We start from the raw sequence: 15,244 nt of genomic DNA, 5'->3' as shown, positions 1-15,244 counted from the left end.
AGGAAAATATTAAAATGGCCAATAAGCACATGAAAAGACACTCAGCATCATTAGTCATTATGGAAATGGAAATCAAAACCAAATGAGATACTACTTCATACCCCCTGGGGCGGCTGTAATAAAAAAGACAAATAATAACTGTTGTTTAGAATGTGGAGAAATTGAAACCCTTATACACTGCTGAGGGAAGATAAAATGGTAGAGCCACTTTGGAAAACAATCTGGCAACTACTCAAAAGGTTAAACATAGAGCTACTATTTGACCCAGCAATTCCACTCCTAGGTATATACCAAGAGGAATGTACACGTATGTCTACACAAAAACTTGTATTTGGGTCATAACAACACTATTCATAATAGCCAAAAAGTGGAAACAATCCAAATTTCCATCAGCTGAAGAATGGATGAACAATTGTGGTATACCCATCATTTAAATAGTATTCCTCTATAAAAAGGAATGAAATACTGATACATGCTACAATATAGATTAACCTTGAAAACATGCTAAATGAAAGAAGTCAGTCACCAAAGACCACATATTGTGTGATTTCATTTATGTGAAGTGGCCAGAATAGGTAAATCTCTAGAGACAGAGAGTAGAGTGGTGGTTGCCTGTGGCTGGGGGAGATAGAATGAGGAAATGGGGAGCAACTGCTAATAAGTTCAAAGTGTTTTAGAGGGTAACAAAATGGCGTAATATTAGATTGTGGTGATGATTGCACCACACTATGAATATACTAAAAAGAGTTGAATAGTTGTGATAGAGACCATATGGTCCACAAAGCGTAATATATTTACTATTGAGCTCTTTACAGGAAAGTTTGCCAATTTCTCCCTTATAGTAAGTTTTAAATTGAAATGTGTGAGCCCTCCAACTCTATTCTTCTTTTTAAAAATTGTTTTGGCTATCCTGGGTCCTTTGCATTTCCATATAAATTTTAAGATCAGCTTGTCATTTTTTCCAGAAAGGCCTGCTGGATTTTGATAGTGATTGTGTTAAATTTATAAGTCAAATTGAGGAGATCATTTTTAATTAATCTCAAATTGTCTGATATTTTACTAGTGAAAAACCTCTTCAACTGTCTTCTGTGTCCTTTTGATAAGAACGATATCATTTTTGAGCACTCCCTTGCTTTCTGGCATAAATTATTTCAAGCTCATTTCATAATTTTTCTTGTCACAGTCAAGGAGTTCTGGTTCTTTCAGTGGAGTCAAAATTTTGGTACTTGGTACTAGATCTTGGTACATTGCTATTGGGGGTGTTACTGCTCCAAAGCCCTCTCAGTGCACAGAGCTAGGGTATATTTGAATATAAATAAATAAATAGATACATACATAAGTAAATCCCCTATATACACATGCATACACATTTATATCTATTTATTATTTATGTCATTGTATGTGTATATTTGTATATTATATATGTATATACCTATATTAACATTCATGAGTGGTTCACACTGAATCCACTAGTTATAATCCAATACCGCAGAGTTCTTCCAGTTTTCTTCATTTCCATATTTGTTACTCCCTTCTTTGCAATGAGAAACCTGGCTTACATATTCCTTAGTATACCTATATGTTTATATATTCTATATAAATAGTTATAGCTGTGTCTATATCTATACACTATATACTATATTAGTCTATATATATTTATGTATGGTAGGATTGGACTTTCCAACATCTCTGTGACTATCAGAGACAGACTGTCTTCTTTCCTCATGTTCTAACTGGGAACCCAGGAGGTCAAGGAACATTCCCAAGATCATTCTATTAGTGATGGACACAGGCCTTGCTGAACACAGGCCTCCCCACCCCCTGATGGGTTTGATTGTTTCCTGTGATTCCATAGCAAGCACAGACCTGACTCCCAGTAGGAGGATGTCTTAGATTGGCTGCCCTTGAAACAGACTCTGAGCTGCAGAGAGTTTGTTCCACAAACTTGTACAGCAAGTCTGTTAGAGAACATGCTCAGTAGACACAACTGTAAGGGGCAAAGGAGGCAGAACTGGGCAGAAGGAGAAGCCAACCAAGGTTGGAAATGAGGCCTCAGATCACCCTACAAGCAGATCTGGAGCTGTGGTAGCCCCCAAAGTTGATTCAAGTTGTGAGATGAGGAGCTGGCTTTTTTATCTCCACATCAGCCCACCATTGGCTATGGGCTGGCCCATGGAACGGGGCGTAGCCTGCATGGCCAGTTCCCTGTAGCTGAGGGCAGTTTCCAGTGAGAAATGCAGATATGAACTGTCAACAATTAATACTTCCAGCAGCTGAGGGATGGGTGCATCAGCTCTGAAGAGGGGATGGGGTAGAGCCCCACAGAATCCACTAGAGGGAAAGAAGTCTAGCCTGCAGGCAGTGGTGTCAGACAAATATTCAGCATCACACAGGAGGTGGAGCTCAAGGAGCAGAATTAGAACAGGCAAGGGCAGCTGGCATTATGGCGCTAGAAACAGGTCCTGGGAACAGCTTACTGGGCATGAAGAGACCATATGGTGTGAGAAGGTTCTGAGCTGGACCTTTTACTTCTGGCCTGTGTGTTCAGGTGCTGAATGGTCCAAGGAAAAAGAAATCGCAGGATCTCTCCGAGTTGCTTCCTTTCAGTTCATCAACTTCAAGTGGCAGTTGTGATTTAGTTATGTGTTGCTTTCCTCCTTGAGTATTGAACTTAAGACAGTTGATAAATTGACCTCATAAAAAATATAAGCTCAAGGGGAATTCCCTGGCTGTCCAGTGGTTAAGACTTGGGCTTGGGACTTCCCTGGTGGTGCAGTGGTTAAGAATCCGTCTGCCAATGCAGGGGACACAGGTTTGATCCCTGGTCCGGGAAGATCCCACATGCCACAGAGCAACTAAGCCCGCGCGCCACTACTACTGAGCCTGCGCTCCTGGAGTCCATGCTCCACAACAAGAGAAGCCCCCGCTCGCTGCAACAGGAGAAAGCCCACACGCAGTAACCAAAACCCAACACAGCCAAAGAAAAAAAAAAAAAAGACTCTGGCTTTAACTGCCGTGGACCCGAGTTCAATCCCTGGTTGGGGAAATAAGGTCCCACAAGCTGTGCAGTGCGGCCAAAAAATTCTGATTTTTACAATGGAGTCTTAGTCTGAGACTGGTTATGACCCTTGGATACTTCTGCCAGCCACTTAAAGACAACATAAAATTGTGGTGACGCTACCCTGAGATCAGCTCAGCCTACAGTTAAGTCCTAGAAGGAGGTACTTTTCTGTTCTAGTCAGGAGTCTTTGTCTTCTGTGGGATTTGTGCCTATTCTCCGTGTATCACATGGGGTTCACTTCCTTCTTGTGCTGAATCCACTTGTGTCTAATCTATTGACTATTCTCTCAACCCACTCTCTGCATTAACTCTGATCCATGGGAGAGCCCAGAGGACACTCCTTTTATCAAAGCAGTCAAGAATGCACTAGCAGGGACTTCCCTGCTGGCTCAGTGGTTAAGACTCCGTGCTCCCAATGCAGAGGGCCCGGGTTCAATGCCTGGTCAGGGAACTAGATCCCACATACATGCCACAACTAAGGAACCAGCGAGCTGCAACTAAGGACCCACCTGCCGCAACTAAGACCCAGCACAACCAAATTAATCAATTAATTAATTAGTTTAAAAGAAAAGAAAAGAATGCACTGGCGAGGGGCTTCCCTGGTGGTCCAGTGGTTAAGGCTCTGTGCTTCCAATGCAGGGGGTGTGGGTACTATCCCTGGTCAGGGAACTAAAAATCCCATATGTCTCACAGAGCGGCCAAAAAAAAAAAAAAAAAAAAATGCACTAGTGAGAGAGGCACCAGCATCAAGAAAAAACAGTGGTGACTGGTCTTCGGAGGCTGGGGCTAACAGTAGGAGATGCTCTTAGACAATCAGCTTCATCATAGGATGCAAAAATAATAGAGGTCACGTGGTATAGGACTTAACTCTAAGAAGAAAAGTGAGCACAATTATTTTAATTAAAGAAATGCAGAAAGCTCTACAACTGGTTAATAGAAATGGGGTATAGTCATCATCTTACTTCATCTTCCCAACAGCCCAGTGAAGCCATTTTACAGAGAAGCAAATCAATGCTGGGAAAGACCAACACCTTTACCCAAGATCCACTGAAAGAGGCAGACCTGGACTCAACTGCATGGCCACCTGTCACCCAAGTCCAAGCATTAGCATCACACCACGCTGCTTATGGAAGAAGTATGAGACACAGTTCCAACCCCTCCAGTAGCTAACAGGTCTCTGGGAGACAGGATCAGCATGAACAGATTCAGAGGAGGAACAGAGATAATGTGTGTTGAAACTTGATTCTATGGGATTTTCATCAGAACTCAGAGGTTGGCACTTACTGCACGGACCTACTGTATGAAGCAGGTGGATTGGCCAGCACAAGGGGTTGCTGTGGTGCATCGCCCAAATTCCCCTTCTGGACCCAAGGTACTTATCTCACTAGCTGCCTGTGGGTTTTAATCACAGGACATAGAGCTTCTGAAATTCCATACCATGCTCAATGCTTGGCTTCATCATAGCACTAGTGCTCCTTTAAAATTGTGTGGTGGATCATCTCCTAACCTTGAACGCTGACTGTAAACTCATTTTCTTCCTTTACTTTCTCAGAGAATTGCAGGCCAGCTACTTGCAAAAGTTCCTTTATCTTTGCCCTGGCATCTGCTTTCTTTCCCTTCAGGAAGCTCTCCGGCTCTTAGGCTGAAAACCTGGCTGCTCTGTGTCTGAACTGTAACCCAGAGTCATGATAAATACATTTATAGCATGTGCTATACTGAAAAAAACCCAACAACTTAGCTTCCTCAAAAAATTAGACATAGAATTACCAAATAATTCAGCAATTTCACTTCTGGGTACATACCCAAAAGAATTGAAAGCAGGAAATCAAACAGATATTTGTACACCAATGTTCATAGCAGCATTATTCACAATAGCCAAAAAGTGGAGACAGCCCAAATATCTATGGATGGATGAATAAATAAACAAAATATGGTTGGGATATTAATCAGCTTTAAAAAGGAATGAAGTTCTGATACATGCTACAAATGGATGAACCTTGAACATATTATGCTAAGTGAAATTAGACACAAAATGACAAATATTATATGATTGCACTTATATGAGGTACCTTTAATAGACAAATTCATAGAGACAAAAAGTAGAATAGTGGTTTTACAATAGCCAAGACATGGAAACAACCTAAATGTCCATTGACAGATAAATAGATAAAGAAGATGTGGTATATATACGCAATGGAATATTAGTCATTAAAAAGAATGAAATAATGCCATTTGCAGCAACATGGATGGACTTAGAGATTACCATACTAAGCGAAGTAAGTCAGAAAGAGAAAGACAAATAACATATGATATCACTTATACATGGAATCTAAAATACAACACAAATGAACATATCTACAAAACAAAAACAGACTCACAGATATAGAGAACAGACTTGTGGTTGCCAAGGTGGGTGGGAGGGAAGGACTGGGAGTTTGGGATTAGTAGATGCAAACTATGTATATAGGATGGGTAAACAACAAGGTCCTACTGTATAGCACAGGGAACTATATTCAATATCCTGTGATAAACCATAGTGGAAAAGAGTATGAAAAAGAAAAAATATATATATATACATATATAACTGAGTCACTTTGCTGTACAGCAGAAATTAAACACAACATTGTAAATCAACTATACTTCAATAATTTTTTTTTTTTAAGTAGAATAGTGGTTACCAGGGCCTGGGGGAGAGGTGAGTGGGAAGTTATTGTTTAATGGGTACACAGTTTCAGTTTGAGATGATGAAAAAGTTCTGGAGATGGATAGTGGTGATGGTTGCACAACAATGTGAATGTACTTAATGCCACTGAACTATACACCTAAATACAGCACATGCTATAAATGTATTTTCTTCATAACCTTGGAACCGCAACTTTAGTTCATTTACAAGATGGAAAATGTCAGCTATATAATCTAGTTGCTAATACCAATCTTCTCTGTCATTAAATCAGATCAGATTTACCTATTGTCAGAAAAACGTGTTTATTTTTTACATCAAATAAATGTGTTAATACTTATTTCAAGGAACATGACAGTAACCACTAGGAAATAAATAAATCTATAAATCAGATTATTAAAATCTATCTAGTTTAAAGTGATATAGTTCTTGGGCTTCCCTGGTGGCGCAGTGGGCTTCCCTGGTGGCACAGTGGTTAAGAATCTGCCTGCCAATGCAGGGGACACGGGTTTGAGCCCTGGTCTAGGAAGATACCCCATGCCACGGAGCAACTAAGCCTGTGTGCCACAACTACTGAGCCTGCGCTCTGGAGCCTGTGAGCCACAACTACTGAAGCCCACGTGCCTAGAGCCTGTGCACCACAACGAAGAGTAGCCCCCGCTCGCCGCAACTAGAGAAAGCCCCCACGCAGCAACGAAGACCCAATGCAGCCAAAAATAAATTAATAAATAAATAAAGTGATATAGATCTAATATAATTAAGTTATCCATTTTATAATTATTTTATTAAAAATAAGATAATACATCAATATATTGTTTCTTACTAATTTCTAATAATGCAATGTAATGTGTAGCTAAAATTATACATTACTTGTGAAGCAAGGAGTATGATAAATGCATGGTTTCCCTGGGTAAAGAGTACATATGTGTATGTGGATGTGATTCAAATTCTAGTGTTTAGCTTTTTAAAAAAATAAATAAATATCAAGTATAAAAACAGTAAATAACTCCATATAGGAAATCTTTTCCTATTTAATGAAAGAAAAGTATTTACTGCTAAACACTAATTAAACTAGCATGTAATTTCATTTTTTTTTGGTCAATAGAAGGTAGACGATATTTAACAATTTTTAGGGAGTTCCCTTGCTGTCCAGTGGTAGCACTCAGTGCTTTCACTGCCGTGGCCAGGGTTCAGTCCCTGGTCAGGGAAATAAGATCCCGCAAGCTACATGACGCAGCCAGAACAAAACCAATTTTTAAAACAATAAGGGTTTACCATTATAACAAATACTTCATGATATGATTTTTTTTTTAATGAGTCTGAAAGACTTTTTCCCTTTTTTAAAAAAATTATTTATTTATTTATTTGTTTATTTATGGCTGTGTTGGGTCTTCGTCTCTGTGCGAGGGCTTTCTCCAGTTGCGGCAAGCGGGGGCCACTCTTCATCGCGGTGCGCGGGCCTCTCACTATCGCGGCCTCTCTTGTTGCGGAGCACAGGCTCCAGACGCGCAGGCTCAGTAATTGTGGCTCACAGGCCTACTTGCTCCGTGGCATGTGGGATCTTCCCAGACCAGGGCTCGAACCCGTGTCCCCTGCATTGGCAGGCGGATTCTTAACCACTGCGCCACCAGGGAAGCCTTTTTTTTTTTTTTGGCTGCGTTTTGGGTCTTCATTGCTGCGCGGGGCTTTCTCTAGTTGCGGTGAGCCGGAGCTACTTTCGCCCAGGTGCTCGGGCTTCTCATTGTGGTGGCTTCTCTTGTTGCAGAGCACAGGATCTAGGCGAACGGGCTTCAGTAGTTGTGGCTCGCGGGCTCAGTAGTTGTGGCTCGCGGGTTCCAGAGCACAGGCTCAGTAGTTGTGGCACACGGGCTTAGTTGCTCCGCGGCATATGGGATCTTCCCAGACGGGGCTCAAACCCGTGTGCCCTTCATTGGCAGGCAGATTCTTAACCACTGCGCCACCAGGGAAGCCCATCATGATATGATTTGATAAAAATGATTTTAACTACCTAATCAAGTAATGCACAACAAATCTAAAATAAATCAGATAAAAGTTTTATCCAAGAAATCTGGAAAGATTTAGTAGTCCCATGAAAACGTTCCAGGTGTATTTAAAAGAATCACTGTCAATAGTCCGTACTTTTTTTCTTTCCAAGAATGATCATTTAACGACCTGCTTACATTATATACATATAGAAAGACATTTTTGGCATTCAGGACAGAATTTCTTATCGTGCTTTTTTTAAATTGAAGTATAGTTGATTTACAAAATCGTGTTAATTTCAGGTGTACAACACAGTGATTCAGTTTTACATACATATATTCCTTTTCAGATTCTTTTCTCTTACAGGTTATTACAAAACATTGCGTATAGTTCCCTGTGCTGTGCAGAAGGTCCTTGTTGATTATTTTATATATAGTAGTGTGTGTATGTCAATCCCAATCTCCCATTTTATCCCTCCACTACCCCCCTTTCCCCTTTGGTAACCATAAGTTGGTTTTCTATGTCTGTGAGTCTCTTTCTGTTTTGTAAATAAGTTCACTTGTATCTTTTTTTTTTTTGGCCAAGCCACGCGGCATGTGTGATACTAGTTCCCCGACCAGGGATTGAACCTGCGCCCCCTGCATTGGAAACTTGGAGTTTTAACCACTGGACCGCGAGGGAAGTCCCTGTATCATATTTTAGATTTCACATGTAAGTGATGTCATATGATATTTGTCTTTCTCTTTCTGACTTACTTCACATAGTATGATAATCTCTAGGTCCATCCATGTTTCTGCAAATGGCATCATTTCATCCTTTTTTATGGCTGATACTCTTGCCTTTTTTGTTCTGCTCTCCAAGAGCTAGGCATTCTTGGGCAATAGTCAGGGGATAGAAGAGGCAAAATTATTGAATAAAAATTGTCAATACTCCCACTGCCTCTATCATTTATCCGAATTCAAAACTTGGGGCACAATGCCCTGGTTTTAATTTAACTTTACTCTTAACAGAAATGAGCCCAAGACAGGGAGAGACAGGAAGCCCTCTCCAAGAGTAAAGAAGGGTAATGACTTTTTCTTATAAAGGGACAGAGGGCTATTGGTGATCCAGGCCTAGACTTGGGCCAACCAATGTTAGAGAATTTATGGGCAATGAAAAACTGGAAACATGTATCAAAGCCCTAAGAAGGCCTTCTCATGCCCCAGGGGAATCAGATCCTGGTTTGAAGACCACACATCTTGGTCATAGTGGAGCTGGTGAAGTGATATTGCTTCTTCACTCTACCAGATCCAGAAGGAATTGGAGGTAAATCCCTGGGCCAGAAAAGGGAGGGACTATGACTTTTTAATGAGTAATTAATAATAATAATAATAATACCTTTTCTTCTTAATTTATTCATAGGTTTTCATGAATAAACTATATACTATTACTTTTTATTATTTATGCCTAGTGCTCACACACACTGGTTTTCATGTTTACTTGACATTAAAATTGACAAGAGAGATCTTTTAATTCTTTTAATAGTTAGCCAAAATTAGATTTTCTCTTCAGAGCTTTTTTGTTTGGAGATCTGTAATCATTTTGTGACTTTGTTTAAGTTCCTATATTGAGATCACCCCAGAACACTTTTTAAAGGATCAGTCTACCTAAACTGTTACACTTGGGAAATGGCTCAAGAGATGCTAATTTATCAACATAATGAAATACCATGAAGTCAACAGAAACGGCAATGTTGAAGGCAAACGATGTGGTTGTGTACAATAGCATTTTTAAAAATTTTATTGGAGTATAATAGATTTATAATGTTGTATTAGTTTTAGGTGTACCACATAGTGATTCAGTTATACATATACATATATTCATTCTTTTTCAGATTTTTTTCCCATATAAGTTATTACAGAATATTGAGTATAGTTCCCCATGCTATACAGTAAGTCCTTTTTGGTTATCTATTTTATATATAGTAGTGTGTGTATGTTAATTCCAAGCTTACAAAGCATCTTAAATGCAGAAACTAGAACACTGATATCAGTGAGTCAGGTTATGTTGGTTCAGAGCTGAATTGGAGAAATTTAACATATTAAGTGGGAGATATATGAGGAATTTTTTCCCTTAAATCGTTTTCTTAGTGTGGTTAAAATATGTGTTGTACAATAAAAATATGCAGTGTATGTTGAGAGCAGTGATCACTGTTAATGAGTAAACAAAAGTGTTCCTTGCAAATTAATAAGTAAAAGGACTTTCAAAGGGCAACGAGCTTAAGTTATAAAAGGGAGAGTTGGTTATAGAAAAACCTATTTGGCAAAAGGCTGCCAAAGAGACCCTAAAACATCTCTCCAGGGGGTAAATTCAAGAAAGGCCAAAGTAATAGGCTTATGGGGTAATGAACAAATCTGCAGAATAAAGGTCCAAGGACTTGTTGCTATTGATAAGCTTGAATATTTTGACATCCCCTCTCAAAGCAAGAAAACTAGCCAAGGCAAAGGGAAATGTAGTGTGTATAAACTCAACAACCACATATCAAATGTGCGTAAACCTCTGCCTCTGTGTTTCAGCATTTGTCCCCCTCTCAAGGGTTCTCCTCTTTCCTCTTTCCCTCCTTCCTGGGATCCTGGGTAAGGAAGCTTGAATAGGGGGAGTGGTTGGTCCTTGCTCATTAACCTATTTATCCACTTGGATTCTGCCTCTGCTCTGGCACCTCACTGGGATGTGCTGGCCAGTGAAGCTGACCTCAAGCTGCACTGCCTGGGAGTCTTCCTCAGCCACAGTTACTCTACAGCTCAGTTGCTTTGTTGGTTCTGATGTCATGTTGAATGTAGCACCATGTTGAATAGAGTACCACTGTGTGGTAGGGCCCTTTGGATGCAGCACTATGTTGGTGGTGGCAACATGTTAGAGGAATTCCATGTTGGATAGAGTGCCACATTGGCAGCAGTGCCATGTTGGATGTAGCACCATGTTGGCAGTGGCACCAAGTAGACGGGGGCATGTTGGTGGGCCATTTGTGATTACTGAGTGCTGCATGGGCTCTCTAAATGACTGCTCCAGGGAATCCAGGACAAGCTGTCTATTCTGGTATTTCTCATTCCACCCCGAAACTGTGGGTCCTTAATACACATACTGTCCTTGGAAGTTCAATCCTGAGAGAAGTGTGGAACTAGAGCCCCATCTCTGACTTCTTCCTCTCTTCCAAAAAGTCTTAAGAAAGTAAAAATCACCCATCATTCCACCCTACATAGATAGCTACTGATGATATTTGCATAATAATATTTTTATTTGTGTGTACATTTGAATGAAATGGTACACGTTATACATAATGTTTTATAATACTTTTATTTAGTAGTATATTTGTCAGTCTTTGTGTATGTGTGTGTGTGTGTGTGTGAGATCTTATTTATTTATTTTAATTTTTCTTGAAATATAATTGATTTACAATGTGTTAGTTTCAGGTGTACAGCAAAGTGATTCAGATATATATATGTATATATATATTCTTTTTTAGATTCTTTTTCATTATAGGTTATTACAAGATATTGAGTATAGTTCCCTGTGCTATACAGTCCTTGTTTTTTATCTATTTTACATGTAGTGGTGTGTATATTTTAATCCCAAACTCCAAATTTATCCCTCCCCTGCCTTTCCCCTTTGGTAACCGTAAGTTTGTTTTCTATGTTTGTGAGTCTATTTCTGTTTTGTAAATTATCTTTATTTTTAATGGCTGTATACACTTCCATAGTATAAATGTACAACTCATTTAATCAATTCCCTCTTCATTTTGGGTGCTAACAATTGTTCACTCTTATATAAACAGTGGTGTATATCCTTGCAGAGAAATCTCTGTTCATCACCATGATGTTTTCATTAGTAAATTTCCTAGAATTAGAATTTCTGGGTCAAGGGATAAACTAAAGTGGTGCATGCTCACTGTAAAAATTCAAACAACACAGGAGTTTATATTGCTAATAGGTGTATACACTTCCAGCCTTTTTTCTCTGCATGTCCACACACATATGTGCGCACATGCACAGACACACATTTATAAAAGGAAAATGGTATCATACTATGCATATTGTTCCACAGCTTGCTCTTTTATAAAAACTAGAGTAGATCATGAACATCCTCCTAGTCTATAAGTTTACCTCATTTTAAGTTGCAGAGTATTCCAGAATAAAGGTATATTTTGTAAGCCATCCCCCAGTGGACAGACATTTAAGTTGCTTACAGTTTTTCTCTCTTATAAATTGTGTGGCAGTAAATATTCTTGTTTGTATAACTTTGCACACTTGTGTGAGTAATTCTTTAGGATAAATTTCTAGAAGTGGATTTCTGGGTCAAAATGTGTTAGGAACATACTGAAGTTCAGTCTCAGCCTTGGTATTCTACCAAAATTTGATATTTGCGTTTGGTTTTAGCCAAATAGCAAAATGCCTATCTCGTGATCACTTCTGACTTTCCTGACCTCATCATCAGCGATCACATGGTAGCCCTGGACATCAACAAGTCCATCTAGTCGACCAAGCTCCTGCTTTGCTTATTGACTGTGGTAGGTAGAATAATGCCCCTCCCCCAAAGATGTCCATTTCTAATACCTGAAACAGTGAATATGTTAGGTTACATGGCAAAGGGGGATCAAAGGTGCAGACAGAATCAAGTTTACTAATCAGCTGATTTTAAAATAGATTATTCTGGATTATCCGGATGGGTACAAGATAATCACGAAGGTCCTTAAAAGTGAAAGAAGGAAGCTGAAAAGAAGTGTCAGAGGGAGACAAGACTATGGAAAAACAGTCAGAGAGATGACTTTGTAGATGGAGGAAAGGGGCCATGAGCCAAGGAATGTAGACAGCTTCTAGAAACTGGAAAAGGCAAGGAAATGGATTCTTCCCTTTTGTCACCTTGATTTTAGCCCAACATCAGACTTCAAACTATAAAATAATAAATTTGTATTGTTTCAAGTTACTAAATTCGTGGTAATTTGTTACAGCAGCAACAGAAAACTAATACCGTGATCAAGAGATTTCTGGTCTAAGAGAGCTAATCTGGTTAAGTAAGTATTTATAGGATGGAAAATCAATGAAGAAAATGTTTCATGAGTGTCCTTGACAATGGAACACACATGGTAAAGCTTGTGAGTGGTTTTGGAATCAGAGGCATACAGTGCTTTGTCTATACCTTTCAGATGTTTCTTCAGACAGTCCCTTTAGTGCAGCAGGATGTGTTGGTCAAAGGCAGAGAACGGGCTGCTTTCATCATTTTTCTTCAGGCAAAGACATTACCTGACCTGTCAGAGATTTGGGAACTGTCTTGTCATACATATACAAGTTGAAATGGCAGCCATTAGGTGTTTAAGTACAACGATAACAAGACTTATCACTATTTTTCAATAATAATACCAACACAGTAGGACTTACTAACAACCAATTGTTGCTTACGATAAAAATAGTTTGCAGGAACCTGATAAAGAGAACTGAAACCAATTTAATTTCCTCTCTCTGGATTAAAAAAAGTACTGGGTCCATGCATACTTTCCTGTCATTATACACTGAGAACAAGCAAAAATAACTTAGCTATTTGTTCCAACAAATACTTGCTCCTAGAAGACTATGAACTAACAAAAAGAGCTTACTTATCAAAACTAGCATTTTACTCATTGACACTTGCTTAAAGACTGTTGCCTCACTGTGCCTACCAATCCAAAATTATTGTTATAAATTCTGCCTAATCTCGATCAGTTTCCTGCTTTGCAAGACCCTCCTTTAAACTACCCAGTTTGGGCCCTAAAGCCCTGTAAACATCCTTCCCTGACTTTCCCCTTCTGAGAAATTTTTATGACTTTGTCAATTTGGCATTCTCTTTAATGCTGTAAGTTTATTAAATTTAACTTAACTTTAACAGGTCTTCAGGGGGTCTTTTGGAGAGTCTTTTCCCAATAGAGATAACCTTGAGAGTGCTAGTATACTTTCCATGAACCCTACTCTAAAGATTCTCCTATATGCTCACTCCAGGGAAGATACTGAAGTTGGTGTGTATGCAGTGGAAGCTGAGTATCACATGGATATTCATAAACAGTTTTGTTTCCTTAAACACAAGTCACCTTGCTCCACAGCAACAGTTCTAGGTCCAAAGTCAAAGGAATCTATTTACTAGAAATAAAAATATGTAAGTGAAAGTAACAATGTTACATCTACTATTTAGTAAGTGTTTTCTTCAAGTAAAGCAAAACTCTTCAGTTTGTGTGTTTGCTTCAGTGAAATTGTATCACCAACTTAGCCTCAAATCCAGGAATTGAAGAGGAGATAAATCTTTACCCAGTCAGCTGGCTGCTAGAGAGGAAGGAAACTTTAATAACTTGATGACAACATCACTGTCAGCTGAACACTTTACTGCAGAACCTACGGAAATAAATCTGGCTCCTCCACTCACCTTTGCTGACTATACTGAAAATGAATGACTGTTTAGTATCACAGAAGTACACGTAACAATCGAGCAGCCCGTGTTACTTGGAAATTATGGTGCCCATAAGTATTAAAATGTAAAACTTAAAAAATTTGGCTACTAAAATAAAATAATTATAATTATTTATAAAAATAAATAATAATTACTATATAATAATTTTGAAATAATTTTAAAATAATTCTAATTAAAATTTGTATTTGAACAAAATGTGTTTATGGTACACCTCTGTTATACACAATTAAAATTGTTAAAGGTATCACCAAATTTTTATCCAAAAAGTTTGTACTAATGTAAAAAGTATGTACCGATATACATTTTTAAGGCTCTGGAGATAGACTACCTAACTGTCCTCCAGAAAACATGAGCCAGTTGATTCTGCAGCACTGAAGAAGAATGTCCATTTATCTGTTGTTAAAGGAGAATTTTTCAAAAAAGTTATAATCGTGAACAGGAATAAATAATGGGCATTTATGAATTGCAAAGTCTTCATAGACATTAACTTGCCTGGTCCTTTTAGCATCCATGTAGTAGGGAGGGCAGTAACAGCTGCTGCCTCCATTTTACAAATGCAGAGGTTGAGCCTCAGAGAAGTGGCACCTAAGGTCACAGACTCTGAGTGGTAGCATGTGGACTTGGCACGGGGTTCTCAGACCCTGTGTTCCTTTTTCATGTACCTGGCCACATATGTGACCACATTCTCTATGCTCTCAGCGTCTCTGGGAGCCTTCCAGTTCCTCCTTCAGCCCCTCTCACCTTCTGCAGGAGAAGGCTAGGCACAGCCCTATAGCAAAGACAGTTTCTTCCACCCTTGCCATCTCTGCCCTTGCCATCATTCCCAAATTTAAGAACAATACTTGTCCACTTGGGACTACCCTGGTGGTCCAGTGGGTAAGACTCCACGCTCCCAATGCAGAGGGCCTGGGTTCAATCCCTGGTCATGGAACTAGATCCTGCATGCATGCCGCAACTAAGAAGTCCACATGCTGCAAGTAAAAGATCCCTCATGCCACAACGAAGATCCCGCGTGCCTCAACTAAGACCCGGTGCAGCCAAAATAAATAAATA

The 15,244-nt window shown here is 39.3% G+C and overlaps 1 long non-coding RNA gene across 3 annotated transcripts in view; it reads left to right on the top strand.

Annotated features, from left to right (window-relative positions):
• The window catches only part of LOC137774254 (uncharacterized), a 66,856-nt gene that overhangs the window by 32,331 nt on the left and 19,281 nt on the right, over positions 1 to 15,244 (top strand). For all 3 annotated transcript variants that reach the window (XR_011075810.1, XR_011075812.1, XR_011075811.1), the window contains exons 2-3: positions 4,039 to 4,432; positions 8,309 to 8,434. This is a non-coding gene — a long non-coding RNA (uncharacterized lncRNA). The remainder of the gene's footprint in view (positions 1 to 4,038; positions 4,433 to 8,308; positions 8,435 to 15,244) is intronic.

This window comes from Eschrichtius robustus, chromosome 12 (assembly GCF_028021215.1).
Source record: "Eschrichtius robustus isolate mEscRob2 chromosome 12, mEscRob2.pri, whole genome shotgun sequence".
Lineage (NCBI taxonomy): Eukaryota > Metazoa > Chordata > Mammalia > Artiodactyla > Eschrichtiidae > Eschrichtius > Eschrichtius robustus.
This window is presented reverse-complemented; position numbering and strand designations above follow the sequence as displayed.